Source organism: Anastrepha ludens, chromosome 6 (genome assembly GCF_028408465.1).
Source record: "Anastrepha ludens isolate Willacy chromosome 6, idAnaLude1.1, whole genome shotgun sequence".
Taxonomy (NCBI): Eukaryota; Metazoa; Arthropoda; class Insecta; order Diptera; family Tephritidae; genus Anastrepha; species Anastrepha ludens.
In genome coordinates, this window is record NC_071502.1 from 97,976,674 (window position 1) to 97,991,873 (window position 15,200).

General features: G+C 39.5%; 1 protein-coding gene across 2 annotated transcripts in view; it reads left to right on the plus strand.

Annotated features, from left to right (window-relative positions):
- Window positions 1–6,602: 6,602 nt before the first annotated feature.
- LOC128868759 (putative polypeptide N-acetylgalactosaminyltransferase 9) overlaps window positions 6,603–15,200 on the plus strand; it is a 363,662-nt gene continuing 355,064 nt past the window's right edge. The window contains exon 1 of one of the 2 annotated variants that reach the window (XM_054111228.1): window positions 6,603–7,431. The gene's annotated coding sequence lies outside the window, so the exon portion shown is untranslated. The remainder of the gene's footprint in view (window positions 7,432–15,200) is intronic. The other variant, XM_054111227.1, reaches the window with a different exon arrangement.

Genomic DNA, 15,200 nt, shown 5'->3' on the forward strand with positions numbered 1-15,200 from the left:
GGAAGATGATTATATTCCAGTCTAACCAAACATACAGCAAACTCTTCGTGGCCGATGAAACGAATATGGTGCTCGCTTCGACCAGCTCACTGTGGCTTGACCACTTTTTTGCTTTTGCGTGTGACCAATTCTCCATCGCCAGTTGCCCTCTGCTTCCAAAATGAATCGACTTCATTACGTTAAAGCAGACACTCGTAATCGCAGACATCAATGCGATATCAAAGGCTATTTTGGGTAAACTCATATGGCAGTCATACCTCGTGCTTTTTTCCCATTTTACACAAGTGATTCTAAATGGTTCCCAAGGGGTTTCTGACAGATATTCAGTTTCTAGGTAAGTATTCGATTCTGCAATTCGCATACTTTTTTTTAAACATTTTCGATGACTTGCCTACGAAAGCCTCTCTGACGCCTACATCACCAGAAGAGAATTTTTGAATCATCACGTTTTGGTCACATGCACACGCGTTCGTTCTAGGTCGTGGTTAGATCGCACATACATTCACGGATGGCTCTAAAACCAAAATACGAACAGTTGCTGGAAGGAATCCGAAGAAAAATATCTGATGCTCTTATGCACTCAGTAGTATGCCAACGGTTTTTGAATACTCAGTACAGCGGGATAAATAATTGAAAAAAAGTGGCGCTGATATCAGATCGGTGTCTGCAGTAACAGCTAAGCTGTCTTCGTACAGAAGAACAGGAGGGCACCATGGCACTCTGGTATTCAGAGCAAGTAAACAGGCAGAAGCTGATTAATTGGCGCTCTGCGATTCTAACCAATTGAGCCTTTTATCGGCATATCGGATGTCGAATATCTGAATTGAGCCATTTTGAAAGATCTCTTAGGTGAATTCGCAACCTCGCATGCAAAAATTGATACCTTGTGCAGCCTCATTACTCGCAAATTAGCCAATTGCTTGTTGAAAAGGCCAAAAAGGCCCTTAGTGGAATTTCTTATCAAACGGAAAGGGAAAGATCAAGGCGCATAACCCATGGACCCCACATATGGTTACCGTCAGCATCATCATATGGTTTATGCTATCGTGTGGAAGGTGACATTACAGAGCGTATTGTCTTTTATTTTTTTGTCTGACATTAGGGGGACATCAAGGGTCTTCTTTTTAGATCATACAGTTTTGCCCATATTTGACGGACCCATCTGGCAACCCTGTATCTTTTGACAGAGACGTCAGATCGCTTAATGACATACCGCGTTGAAAGCGTCAGTCCACCAGATTTTTATCATGAAACAGTACCCGCCACGCAAGTGCTCCCAAATTGTTGAAATTTACATTCAACAAAAGAAGATAAAAGAAGAAAAACAAAATCATCATGTCCGATGAGGCTCATTTCTTATTGAATGGGACGGTAAACAATCAAAATTGCCGTATTTACGCCACTGAAAATCCTCACGAAATTCAAGAGGTACTTCTTTACGACGAAAAAGTCATTGTTTGGTGCGGCGTTAGTGCGAAATCGATTATTGGGCCGTTTTTCTTCGAAAATGAAGATGGTCAAGCTGTCACCGTTAATCAGAAGCATTATCGCGATATGATAACCACTTTTGTGATGCCAGTAATTCGTCGAAAGCGTATGAGGCAGTTCTGGTTTCAACAAGACGGCGCTCCACCACACACAACTCGCACCACAATCGATTTTTTGAAGAAATTGTTTCCTCGTCGTTTGATGTCGAAAAATTGTGACTTTGACTGACCACCGCGTTCGCCCGATTTAACGCCACCTTACTTCTTCTTGTGGGGGTTTATATTAATAAGCCAAAGACCATAGAAGAGCTCAAGACCAACATCCGTGAGGAAACAGCCGCTACTCCAGCCGAAATGTTAGTTAAACCTATGGAAAATGCTGCAAAACGGGCACAATACGCTGTACAGGCTCAAGGCGGCCATTTGAGAGATATCTTATTCAAAAGGTTATGTCAGCAAATCTTCTTGAACCAAATAAAATGATTATTATCGTCAACATCAAAAAAAATTGTGGTTTTCTTTGATTTAAAAAAAAACACATGGGTCCGTTGAATATGGGCAACCCTGTATGAATTGAAATTAGATCAGCTACATTCTTTACTCTCAACATATTTCTCAGACTCTTTATGCAGTCAGGAAAGTTTGAATAGGAAGGAGCTAATCATGAAGTAATTAAGCCTTTCCAGTCAGTTCCTCATCTCTTCTGCCTACTTTGAGGTCAAAATATTTTTTATATTTTTTATAGATATTTTTAAGATTTTTTTTTAAGAAAATAAAATGCGATCGTTTTGATTTTATAGTATGTTATTATTGACATGAAATAGTATACAAAAACATTTTTTTTTTTTTTTGACATATTTTTGGTAGTAAGGTGGCACCAAAGTAAGCGTCTTAAAAAAGGATAGGCGGCTTGTCAACAGGATTTTGGCTCTTCAGGAAATCTAAGCCGAAAAAGTTAAACTGATTATTATTTTGTAGGCTTGTCATTCTGGCAGGTCTGACAATGGGAATTTTTTTTTTTATTTGAAAATATCTTTTTCTCGCAAAAGCAAAGCGTACTCGCCGCTTTCCCATCCACACTGCCCTACAGGAGTCTCAAGTACAATGCGCGTCTATGCCTAAGTGTTTGGATTTTTCGAATAGGATTTCCGGGCTCTCTCCAATAATCCACCCATTAGATTAGCCTCGGGCTTGATGCAGACAGTGCACAATGAATTTAGACCGTCAGGCTTACATTACTGGAATGACGTATTTTGTATCCGGGCTGCCCACAAGCTTACGAGTAGCAGCTGTTAACGCAGCAGCACGAAAATGTCGCGTTAACATTTGGAAGTTTTTGCTGAAGAGACAGTTTTTGGCCAGTTATAAGTCCGACTCGTTCTCGTAACGCAAAATTTGCGAGGCAGAGTCATTTCCTGAGCCCGTCGAGCTACGAGGCTCAAAACATAAAGAAAAAAATCAAGTTTGTGAGTAATTTTGTATTGCATTTAGCCCAATAGTGCATTGAAAGCTTCCCTATTGTGAATTTTCCATATTCTTTGGGAGTTCTACTACAGTGGACATTTAAGCGAAGCAACCGCTCATGGCAAATTCATCCTATCTACCAAATCTTCTAACAGACAACTTCTCGTATGTGTTTCGAGCTTTTATTTTTCCGCTATTCACGAAACCTCTCTTCCTGACAACCAAATAAAAATCAATAAATTCCAGCTAAGCCGGCGAATATCAGCTAGATTAGTCTGCTTGTATATAGAAAATATTGAGCTACAACAACAGCCACTATCTTTCCTGTCTGGATAGCAGCCACATCAGCAGACGAAACACCAAATCGGATAAGCGTGGCGTTGTGGTGCATAGAAATTCAATACTGTAAAAGTGGCGAAAACAATTGAATTGATTCAGAAGCTACGCGAATACGAAATAATAACGACAACAACAACAACAGCAACAGGAATAGCTGCGGCAGACACGCGCAATAACAATGGGAACAGCAGCTAAAACAGCAGGATGTCTATGATAACAACAACAAAATGGAAATAGCAACAGCAGGGTCGTAACATGCATAAAATCAGGTGAAGCGGAAACTGCAGCAACAGCATCAACAATAACAACAGCAACAATAATAACAACAACAGCAGCAGCACCACCATCAACATCACACCATACCAGGCCAGCGATGTTAATAAAGGGCAACAATAGTTGCAGAAGCATTAAGTGCAGGCAATGTCGACACTAAGCAACAACAACAACACCAACACGAACAACAATGTACACGATAACAGCAATGCGGCAATCGAATTGAAGTTGCCATGAAAACACAGCGGTGCGCCAAGGAGTCGCCGAAATTGAATACTCGTCGCTGAGCGCTGGGTACTGAATAGGAGCCACCGAACAGGAGAAGCGTTAGTGCGACGGACGAAAAAAGTAATGAGTATTCGAAATAGCCCAATAGGCTGCCTGGAAACCCCACTGGCGAAGGCACATTACAGGCGCGCGCCTCAACAGAGTAGAAATAAAAATGGAAAAATGTTCAATAAAAAGTGAAAAAGTGAATATCATCAGCGAAACAATGTTTATGGTCGCTTATAGTGCTGAGGGCAGCGAAGAAAAAAGTAAAAAAATAAATAAACCAAATAAACAGGCATAATACGCCAAAGCCAAACAGAAATGATCATGAAATCAAAAAATTTAAATTTATTTCAGCGCATGCGTAAATGCGCGTGCGTGCAAGCGCTATTGTTTATTGTCATTAGCTTCGTTTTGGTTGTTCTTGTTGTGACTGCCGGTGTTCTAGTATTCCGTTGTGTGCATTCGCGAAATACGCCAAATGATATGCGAACAATTTATATGCCAACAATTGAGAATTCAATGCTGCAGCGAAGAACATACGAGGTGTGGCTACTAAGTAACACGATTGATGCTGTATAACACTTTATCAGGTAACCAAGAATGCTGTTCAAGAAGCAATGAACTTCGTTGTGAAAAACGGGTGGAGAGGCATATCTGTATGTTTCTGCAGCGACAACAAAATTACGGTTATGACCTTAGACAGGCCTCCAAACGCTTCAAGGGTAGTTGAGTCTTGCAAATCCAGGCTGAACTATGTCGGTAGAGGTAATATACTGATGCTAATATGGGTCCCGTTAGCTGGGATGGGCTCTGCGGCCAACTTCTTTGGCCCGGAACCCATTCCCGTCTGCAGCCACAAGCGAGCTTGGCAGGTTGAGAGAGGCCGCAGATGGACAAACTGATGTTACCTGCCATATCTTTGGCTCAGAGATCGTTCTGCCACTCCCGTCTGCAGCCGCAAGTGAGCTGTGGAAGTTGAGAGAGGTCGCAGATGGTCAAAACTAATGTTACCTGTCATGTCTTTGACACGGAACCCGTTCTGCTACACCCATCTGCAGCCACAAGCGAGCTTGGCAGATTGAGAGAGGTCGCAGATGGAGAAACTGATGTTACCTGTCATGTCTTTGGCTCGGAATCCGTTCTGCCACTCCCGTGTGCAGCCACAAGTGAGCTTGGCAGGTTGAGAGAGGTCAGAGATGGACAAACTGATGTTACCTGTCATGTCTTTGGCCCGGAACCCGTTCTGCCACTTCTGTCTGCAGCCACAAGCGAGTTTAGCAGCCTGTAGATGGACAAAACTGATGTTACCTGTCAAGACCGACCAGGTGTCGCAGATCCCTGTGTGATTAAATAGAAATGACTGTAGGCACCTGGTTGGACTGATGACGGGCCACTTTCTATGGACGAAGCACATGGAAAAGATAGGCATCTCAGACGACGGACTACTTTCCGTACGTCTGCCCGGCCTTCGCTCAAATCAAGCTTGAGACACCGATGTGTTAAGAAACGACAACCTTGACTCCTTGGCACCACAAGATCTACTCAGATTTCTTCGGAGCTCGGGTAGATTTAAAGAAAATTAAAAGGGAAACCCAGTACAGTGGACTTAATTTGGTCTGAGTGCTGTGTTGCTAGTTGTCCCGACAAAAGAAAGAAAAAGAAAACCAATTATAAAAAATAATCAAAATTATGTTTATTTTGCAAAATATCCGGCATTAATTCCTACAACCAACTCCGTTCTACTTTCAAACCTGTAAATGCCATATTTTTAAGCAAAATAATAAATCCTTTTTCCGTAACTTAAAAAACTATACCACCGCTTTTTCGAACTCTTCTTGAGCTTTGAAAATGTGAAGAGATGATAATCTGCTGAAAAAACTTCTGAAAAATACGGCAGGAATGACGCAGAACTCTCCATCCGAATGAAGAAATCACTTTCAGAATCATTCTTGCTGTATAAGACCTCGCATTCTTCTGCAGCAGACTTGTTTTCAAAGATACTGCCGCCCACGGAGAAGGTGTGAGTTAAGAAATCACCTTTAAGATCGGGTAGAGTTCCGGCGGAGTTCTGTTTCCAAGGACTCCATCGGCCCTCGGAAAGGTTTTAGTGAAGAGTTCACCTTAAAAGTCATCCTTAGTATATGAGTTCATGCATTGTACTGGAAGTTTTGTGGAAGTTTATCTCCGAGGTCTGAAAACGTTCCCAACGCACCGGAGATCCACTAAACTTTAGCTAGGTCGCATATTGAAAATAGGGAGGAAGCACTGCAAGGCTCGTTTGAGGAGGATACAGCTATAATACGGGTGCAAGAAAAAAAATTAATAATAACTAGTTTGAAAAGTAATGCTTGCATATACAAAATCTAGAAGATAAGTTGGTAATTTATTTTATTTTTATTCTTTTCTCAATAGGATTCAGCGAGAAACGAACAAACCGCGCCTTTTCGCATGCCAAGTCAGTGCCTCTGTATATCTGTATAGGAAACATCAACAATTTATGTATTTTATAAAAAAAAATTCATTTGCCACATTACAGTGCTTTTGAAAGTGTTCATTAACTCTAAGCAACACTCAGCACGCCTAGCAACATGCGTCCCAACATCAATCGAACATGTTGCGTGCAACCGACAAAGAACTCGCTAAAGCAACACGAGCGAACCAAGCCGATAACAACCATTGAGCCATTGGGGCGCCAGCGTCGACGTGCGCGTCAACTGCCAACTACTACTCCACTGGCTTGTTGCTTACTTGCCGAATGTTAGTGCTCGCCGTCAGCTGCTTGCTGTGCTTTTACATTTTTGCTGCTTTTGACTTTGTTTTGCTGACTGGCTGGCTGGCCGCCTTGTTGGTTTGGCTGCTTGGTTACCTTTGGGGGCGCGCATGCAGTCCAGTCTTCGTTGCGCCGTTATCCGCGTTGGTTGGTCGTTAGAGTTAAATCCGTGATTGTCGTCGTTGTAGCAGCGTGTACCGCTCCTCGAGTTCAGTGAGTTGTGTTTTGTGTGTGACCACCATTGTTGATGGTGTGACAGGTGCGCGTGTATCAACACAAATTTAACACCGCAAATAAAAAAATATTTAAGTGAAATACAAAAAATGGAAACCAAACAAAAGTGTTGAAAAACCGTGAATGTTCCGTTTTGTTTTTTTTGAATATTTATGATTTTAATTTAAGGCATTCTTTGTCGAATTTTATGATTTTCAATTGCCTCTCCTTACGTGCGAGACGTGCCAGTGCAATTGTGCGTAGTGATTTATGCGAAAGTAGTGTGTGGAGCACAGCACACAGTCGCTACGAAGGTTCGTGTGTCGATTCAGCCGACACTTTAATGTAAACAAAGAAAAAATAGTATTTTTGAAAGAAGTTTACATGCGAAATTTGCTTAACAATTTGTGAATTTTATTGTTGATATTGAAGAGCGAACAGCGCGTGTAAAGCGTGGCGAAATAAAAATACAAAGAAAAGAGCAAAATTACAATTACAAAGTGCCGGAAAGCGTAGCGCACACTGCTGTTGTCTGCTGCCGCGATTTTTTGGGAGAAAACGTGCAGAGCTGCTTGCGGAAAAGCGGCCCAAAACAAAAAGCAGAAAAATTATGTATGTAAATAAATTTGGTTGATCTTAATTACGAATGCATTCATTAAAAAAAATATTCGCATACATTCTTGTGGTGAAATGTGAAATTGGGAGTTTCGGAGAGAAAAATTTCGGAAATGTGAATTGCTGGTTAAAAAAAAAAAATGAATGCTTAATGCATAAATGTATGAATGAATGAATGAATAATTAGCGCGTGCACTTCTGTTATGTGTTGGGAAGAGCTCCTCCGCCTATTTGTGGCGTGCGTCTTGATGTTGTTACACAACCGGAGGGTCCTACAGTTTCAAGCTGACTCCAAATTGCAGATATTTTTTTTTATGAGGAGGTTTTTCGTGAAAGAAATACTCTTAGAGGTTTGCCATTGACTGTCGAGGGGTGGCCGCTATTAGAAAAAAAACTTTTTCGATTATTTAATGTTTCATGTGCGGGCATTACTGGATGGAACATATATTTAAAACATATAAAAGCCCACCAAAAATTGATTAATATTTCTTTTTAAAAGTTCACCAAAAATTGAGGAATAATTTTTTTTAAAAAGTTCACCAAAAATTGATCAATAAATATTTTAAATTGTGAAAAGCTTACAAAAGTCGATACCACTCAGTGATCGATATATGAACCAACTGAATTGAAATCAATTCCTGTAATTTGAATTTTCTACTACTCACATACGTACTTATGGTTTCCGGAATGTTTCCAACCATAATCAGTGAGATTTTGGAAGGAGCTCTGGGATTACTCAGCCATTGGGCCACAGACTGTGGTTTAAGTGTAAGCCTGAGCAAAACTGAACTGATGCTATTCACTAAGAGAACCAAGATACCAAACGTTAATCCCCCCAAAATTAAACGGCGTTAGTCTTATGCTAACCCAACAGACCAAATACTTAGGTGTTATCTTGTATCCCAAACTCAACTGGAGGTCCAACTTAGAGAACAGGGTAAAGAAAGCGAATATAGCACTTTACACATGTAAGAGAATGTTGGGTAAAAAATGGGGTCTCCAACCTAATTGGTCCTACACATCTCCTATAAGGCCAATACTAACATATGCGGCACTAGTTTGGTGGCACGCAATAAAAAAGAAATACAACCAAACGAAACTGGACAAGATACAAAGAACATGAGCGCTTAGCACCAGTTCTACTGAAGCACTCAATGTACTAACACATCTATTACCATTAGACTTACACATAAAAAAATGCTACTTGCAGCGCGGTGAGACTCAGACACATGATAGAAAGCTGGACAATAAGATCATACTGCCACAGCAAGATCCTCCTATAGGGACCCTCGCTGCTCAGAAACAAATCAGACTACACAGTCCCCGATCTTAACTTCAAGAAAGACTTTACGGTACGTTTTCAACCGGGTGGCGCATGGGGCAAAGGGAAGGTGATTGGAAGATACGATATTGAAATCTACACTGACGGTGCTAAGATGAACTGTGGTGTGAGAACTGGCTTACATTCGGAGCCGCTCAACCCATCTCAGTCAATTTGCTGACTATGTCAGCGTGTTCCGGGCAGAACTATTAGCGATCAAGGAAACATGTAAATCACTAAAACTCTACAAGGAAGTTGGTGCAAGAGTAGCTATCATTTCAGACAGTCAAGCAGCTAACAAGACCTTAGATTCCAATTCCACCTCACACAAACGAGTCTTACAGTATAGAGAGGAACTAGAATTGCTTAATTAATTGGCTTGAAACTACTCTGATACGGGTTCCCGGCCATATGCACCTATGGGGTAATGAGATAGCGGATGAGCTAGCAAGAAAAAGTACGGCACTAGACATAGCAGAGATGGTGGCAGTCGTCACCCCACTCAACACAATAAAAACATCCATTGCTTCACACTATCATGCTTTAGCTGAAAGAAGGTGGAAGCAATTAACTATTTGTAGTACAACAAAAAAATCACATGGCCGTCGTACAAAATCCAAAGGACGAGTTTCCTATTAGGATGCTCTTGACCAAACATTTCACATATCTCTGCAACCCTTACAAGTCAATGGAAGATAGAGGATCATGCAGCCAGACAATCAACCTTCCTTTCAATCCCATTTGCAGGCTGTCAAGCGGAAGGGGGAAGGAAAGTCTTATCCACTACATATGTGAACGTTCAGGGCTAGTTAGGACATGACTTCGCTCTTTCGGTAAGCGCTTCTTCCAGCAAACTAATGAGACCTCAGACATCGAAATAAAGAATTTGCTGCTGTACTTGGATCTCACAAAATTGATCTGACTTAAAAGCAAAAAAAAAACCAAGAAAACGACATCATTACCCAAGGACAGTGGTAGTAAAACGGTGCTGGCCGCTAATTAGGATTATTGCAGTATAAATACTCTACCACTTCAACAACAACAACAAGAACACGTAAGGGAGTTCATAATCCGAGGAAGCAGCTATCAGCATTCGGTAACTTCTTTTCCTACTCTCAGCTCCACGTGGTGCAACCTGGTAAACATAGCTAAGGGCCTTCTGAAGTTCACAGCGTCTGTCTCGGAGCAAGTGGCTGCAAGGGACGTCTGTTAATTGGGTTAGAGTGCTGGTGATCTTACCCGTGGAGCGCGCCGGATCTTCTTCAGGCTTGTAACTTATGGATGTACTGATAAAAAATAATACACGCATAATTGCCGCTTCCATTCATTGTCGTTCCGCATTTAAAAACTTGTTTTTCTATCATTCGGTGTTTCACAAGGTTACGTCACCCAATCAGCTGATTCTTTTAAATTCGCTGACAGTCTCGGTTAACAGTCTGATGTTGGCCACACCTCTGAATTATCTTCACTATGGATGTTTCACGGCAGGCTTAGTCGTACACCAAACTATTCGGCTAAGTCGATTCGATAAAGAGGAATACTCATAATAAAACACACGATTCGTCACATTTGACACCATCTGGCGCACACTAACATTTTTCCAATATTAGCACAAAAACAACTATTATGTAAACGAGAGGTATGTCTACACTGATTTGTTTACAGAAGCGAGAGGCACTGAATGCGAAAGAAAAGGTTTCACGCTAAACAGCTGACGGTCGCTAGCAGCTGTGCACTTCTTCTGTAGTTGGTTTGGCTCTTACTAAATATAATGAGAAATTTAGTTAAAGGAGCGGAATTCAAATAACCTTAGTAGGCAGGCATTTCAGGTACTGTGCGGTATTTGAAAAAGTAACAGACACTCAGGAGTTAGGGCGATATTTTTTGGATTATCATCTTAGCCTTTTAGTTGTTTATAAAATTTGATTGAAAAATTTTAATATAGTTAAACTAAATTTCAAGTTAAAGACCTTTAAAAAAGGTTTTGTGGGTACTTCTAAGTGGCATAGAGTTTCATTAATTGTTGTTGTGAAATAGAATTACAGGTCAAGTAGTAATCCGTAATTATGTGAGGCATTAATTAGTACGAAATTCAATATAAGGTTTAGAGCACGCAACACCTTTTTCGTAAACTATAAAATAAATTTGGTATTATTAGCACCTGGTTTTAAGAAGAGATGCCTAAAGAGCTTTGAAACGCACGAAGGAACAAAAAAACGATACCTACACCAAATCTGTCTGATTTTAATTGCCAAAAGCAATGAGAACAGCATGAAATTTAGAAGGTTTTTGGTGCCTTGTTCAGCAGAACAGGAAATTGAAGCCCATGATGTGGTGGAGCATTAAGTTCTAACAAAACGACGAACGGTGCTACTTGCCATACAGCCCGTGAAACAATGGATTTAATGCGCCATAGTTTCGATGAGCAATTCATCTCTTGTCTCGAACCAATAGACTGACCACCAAGATCGTGTGATGTTAGACTTTTGGACTTTTATTTCGGGAGGTACGTAAAGTCGAAATATTTTGTGGATAAACCAACTTCGGTTGAGGCATTGGAAGCCAACTTTACTAAAGTTATTCACGAGATACCGACCGTAGTCCTCCAGCGAGTCTTTCAAAATGGTCAGTACGGATGGTCGCATTACGGCGCAGTTGCGGCTAGCATTTGAAACGGATTGTCTTAAAAATAATAAAGACTGCTCACACAATTTGATATTTCGTTGTTTTATTTCAATTGAAAATCCGATAATTCTAAATTGATCCCTCTTTAAAAAGTTATCATACCGAAATGCTTATTGAAGACGAACTTGAAGAGGTCCATATATCCCGTTAACAGGACGCCACAGTAATACAAGCTATGCTTCTGCATACACGATTCTCTGTGATTGAAGCTTTTTCAGTGGTGGCCTTGCACACGGCACTAAATATTTTCTAATAGGAACGGATCGATGGTGATGAACTGTAGTGATAAGATTGCTTTGCTTTCAGTCACTTATGCCAATCCACCCCGGCTAGTTGCAAGATCGAGCAGAAAGAGTAAATGATACATTTTTATTATGAACGGTTTGAGGGTTTGATTATCTCTCGCAGAGTTCACGTGAATTGGCTATCAAGATCGCTGGATTCTTTCATGTGGTATTTTCAGAAAACGCAAATCTATTCCAATAAGCCACTAGCAACCTCTTCGTCTTTCTGAGCATGTAACTCCTGGGTGGACCACTGCTTCCGCGTTTTCCTTTTTTTGTTTTTATTTTTTTTTTTTGCGTTTTGCGTTGGTCTGCATCGTTGAATTTGATTATCAATCCGAGGCTGTTTTTGCGGTTTTGCGACGATTAGTTTCATGTAGGCGTTTGTCGGACGGTCTTCACCTTGCTTCATTTGTTCTCTTACTATCCACTGGGATTTTCCATGCGATGATGGCCTACCCAGACGCGAGTAAAGGTTAGCTGTTAGCACCACCAACGTGAAGGAAAAGCAAGGGTATTGATTGTGAGAGATGAGAAGCATCATTTCGTAGGGTAAGCTATCAAGTTGCACATCACTACCATTTCGTGATGCCAAGTAACCTCAAAGTCAATATAATCCAGTTCTCTGCAGAAATTCAGTTGGATCTGAGCAGCAGAGGCATTAAAAAGTTGACTTCTCGGATCCGAACGAATGCCATGAACATTTTAATGATATCAATTTCATATATAAATGAGTTCATTTGAATGAAGCAAGTGAAGACCGAAACGAATGGAGCTGTGTTGGCCTCTCTCGATTCTGTCAGCGTGGGAGTTATAGAATGCATTCCAGTTTATTGTTGCATACTCCAATTTTGAACGAACTAAAGAATCATAAAGCTACTTTCTGGTCTAGGGATGCCTGAAGTCTTTCGCGTAGCGCTTCAAGAATGCTGAGACGGGGTAGGCTTAGATGGCTAAAAAAAATGAAGAATGGAAAAGAAGGCGCACATGATTAGAGAAAATGACAGCTGAATCAAATAAGACTCCTAAAGCCAAACCTTCCATAAAGAAAGTTCGATATTTGAAACCGAATAATTTGAAGGGAAACGGTTTTCAGAATTTTGAGATTTATGAAAACATTTTCCTACTAGTTGCGCGAGTTTATTTCTGATGTTCCACACAGTTATGTAGATCATTCAAATCATTTTGTAGTGAAGAAATATTTGACTGGCGCGTAAACTTCTTATAAAGTTTCAGATCAGCTGCGTAGAGTAAAATTTCAGCACCAAAAATTATAAAAGAAATCTTGCATTGGGAATTTTTACTCGAAAATAGTTATTCTTCAGAGAGCGAAATTCTCATTTAGAGGCTTAAAATGGCTCATTTAGAGACTTAAAACGGCTTAAAAAATGCAAAAAAGTTTTGCAGGAATCATGGAGTGCTGAACGCGGCAGTACTGCAAAGTGTTTTGTGAGAAGTCCGTACAGAAAACTGTCGAAATTTCTTCTTAAGCTTGGAAGAAAAGACGTTCAGTTGATGGTCGGTATAACCACGGTATAATGGGACGTAGAACCACCATTGCAATCACTGAGGACCCGATTTGCCTGTCTTGCTTAGAGGAAGTGGATAGCACTGAGCATTTCCTCTCAGTTTAAAGGAAATAGATAAATTGGCTGACTTAGAGAAAACCCCTGCTCCGACTCCCGATTCCATCTTGGAACCGTCGGTGAAGACAGGGGTGTAAGCTTCGGTGCAGATTTCCCCCTCGATCCAATCCTGCCTATTTGGAAAAATTGCCCTAGCACGATCCTCTAAAGCTATTACTCTATTCTATCCTATGTTTTTTCTTCTGTTACTTCTCTACTTTCCTCCTTCACTATCCAGAGTTTTAAATAGAAGGGACTTTTTAGCTTGAGTGCTTAGGGAATTACCAAATCCCTCGGTGCTTCTTGGCTCGACTTTTAAAAATTTAAATTTTTCACCTGAAACACTCAAATAGTTTTCTAAATATTTTTTTTTTACATTCTCTGTAGAATAAAAAAGTCAAGTCAAGTCACAGTTATTAACAAATAAAAGAACTCAATAACCTATTAACGAAATGGAGAACGCAAAGCAACAATAAAATAAAGCAATCGCTAAAAAAAAATTGGAAATAAAAAGTTTCGCCCAGATTTGTTTTTGTTTTTGTTTTTTGGTAAGCAAAAAGTAGAGTAATTAACTAATTGGTAGAGCGAATAAATTATTATGAAAACAATGCGAAGTGCTCATGTGTGTTTGTATGTTTGTATGTATGTATGTTTGTATGCAGTATAAGAAACACTCAAACCACAAGAAGAACAATAGCCAAATTACCTACACTTAGCAACAACAACCCCAGGCGGCTTCTTTATGCTCGCCAGGTGCGTGTGCACTTGTCACATTTCAAGTACTTAGGCATACAAAAACAAAAGCAAAAGAAAAAAAAGAAAACATGAAACGAAAACACAAAATAAGTAAAACAAAGCAAATGCAAAAGAAAAGGCAGCAAATTTTACGTTGAAGCTGAATTGGCGCAGTGCCGCTGCTGTTTTTGATGTATGTGGTTTTTGTAGTTGTTATAAGTTTGCGTGTGTTACCTGCCACCGCTAATATGCTACTGTTTCTTCTCAAATGAAAACCGCTGACGGTAGTAGAGCACAGTTGTGGGAGCCAATGTTTTTGGTGTGATATTTTTTATTAAAAAAAAAATCGCTTTTTCAGCGCTAAGCGCCAGTTTTCATCAATAGTAGATAGGCTATAGAGCAGGGTGGCGCAAAATTAATCACTAGAATTTTTGCAAATGAAATTATTTATTATTTTTGTACGTCACTTATATTTGACGCTTCTGAACTAGAAAGCTGCAGCATAGAAACAAACAAGGAAAGGTGAAAATAGAGATTTGCGTCAGTCAAAATCGTTTTTGTTAATGTAAAATTTCCAAAAACAAAATTGGATGTTACATTTACAGTAGCGAGCGAAATTGAGTGTGTGATAATTTTTTTTTAATATTAATTTTCAAAAATTTTCCAGTTAAATTTTTTTTGTAATATTTTTTATTTCTACATTTTTTAAAACACATTCTTTAAAACTTTGTACATACATTAGAAAAGTTCAAAAAAAATTTTCTAAATTTTGAACACTTTAAACTGAATTTTTAGAAAAAGTATGCGTTTTTATTGCCCAATGAATTTTGGTAAAACAAAGTGCAACAAAGCTTCGACATGAAATTAGTTTTTGTAGGGGATGAAGAGCAAGTTTCAAGCGACTAAAGAATCGCGTTGATTTGAAAAAAAATTCTAGATTCGGTGTCGGTTTTTACAGTTTGTTTCATATAACAAGTGAGAAGAAACAAACTATAAAAGATAAAAAAAAAAATTTTAAATTATAAAAATAATAATTAATAAAAATTAAAATTTTTTTTTTTTTTAAATTAAAAAAAAAATTAAAAAAAAAATCAAATTTAAAAATTTAACAAAATT